The following is a 1,536-nucleotide window of genomic DNA, read 5'->3' as shown; positions in this document are numbered from 1 at the left end:
ACATTTGGGCTTACGAAAGGTGTGTGCACGGTTTGTTCCGCACAAATTGACTGTCGACCGAAAATTGCTCACAATCCAACATTCGAAGGACGATTATTTGGCCAAAAATCTGATTTTAACCATTATCCACTCCCCGTATTCACCTAATATGGCACCGTGCGACTTTTTCCTTTTCGGAAAAATGCATTTGCCGATGAAAGGAAAGCGTTATGCAGACGTGTAGGCCATTCAAAAGGCTTGCACCGGCATACTGGCGGCCATACCGGCCAACGTGCTAAAACACTCGTTCGATATGCTTTTGGACCGTGCAAAAAGCTGTATTGAAGCAGAAGGAGACTATTTTAAATAAAATAAATTGATTTTGCCGAAAAAACGATTTGTTCTGTTTTTTTAAGTCCTGTTTACTTTGGAAATCACCTTGTAATTCGGTTTTAAAGTTAATATTTGGCTGCAAACCCAATACTGGCAATCACAGCTTGACATCTACGAGGCATTGACTCCACTAAACTTTTGCATATGTTCTTTGGATATGATTCCATTCTTGTTTGACCTTTTCGTATAATTCCTGAAAATTTCCAATTTTATGGGAACGAACTCTTTTCTTCAAATGTGTCCAAAGATTTTCGATTGAGTTCAAGTCCGGGCTGCAACCAGACCAGTCTTATAGAGTCTTCATGTTTTCCTGAAACCATTACTTTGTACCACGCGTAGTATGTTTCGGGTCGTTATCCTGCTGGTAAATCCACTTTACGGGTATATGTACATATTGTCAACAGCATATTGTAACATTTCGTTGTCCATGATTGACATGTACTTCAACTGGTCCATGCGCCCATCGATTTTACAAATAGGTCCAATACATCGCAACGACTTGGCACCTTAAATCATTATACAGCCGCCACCATGTTTTAAAGTTGGTCTAGTGTATTTGGGGTCCAACTGCATCGAGACCTGCGGACATAAGTTTTCCCCATCTAAAGAAACCCTATTTATCTTGCTTTCATCAGAAACTTAAACACTTTTCCACTCTTTTGCTGTCCAATGGCAATTTGAAGTTGATCCCACAATTAGTTTCGGTATGTGAGCTTATTTGTAAGAATTTTTTAATGTAATTTGAAATCGGCTAAACTTTAAAAGCACATTACTCGAAACGCTATTTTCTCAGTCGGTGAGAAAAAACGTTTGAACCGTCCGACTTGAAATTTCCACATGACCTTCTTAAATATATTTGTCAGATATTTATCGAAGGAATAAAACTTTGTACAATATTATAATTTTGATTTTTTAAACTACTCCGAAGTGAAATTTTATAAAAAAAATAAGTTTTTTGGCATACCGACATTTTGTAAAAAATCAATCTAGTCCTGAAATCATCTGTATTAATCCATAGAAAACAATACTTTTTTGTTTGGTTTTTATTTGAGATAATTTTAAGCAGAAAAATCTTCCAAAGTACCAAACACCCCCTTCGGATATCGGCTACGGGATCAAGGGAAAGTTTCAAAAACAATCGCCAAATAATAAAGAACATAAAAT

Source organism: Bactrocera neohumeralis, chromosome 3 (genome assembly GCF_024586455.1).
Source record: "Bactrocera neohumeralis isolate Rockhampton chromosome 3, APGP_CSIRO_Bneo_wtdbg2-racon-allhic-juicebox.fasta_v2, whole genome shotgun sequence".
Lineage (NCBI taxonomy): Eukaryota > Metazoa > Arthropoda > Insecta > Diptera > Tephritidae > Bactrocera > Bactrocera neohumeralis.
The sequence above is the reverse complement of the archived record's forward strand: the minus strand, read 5'-3'. Positions refer to the sequence as shown.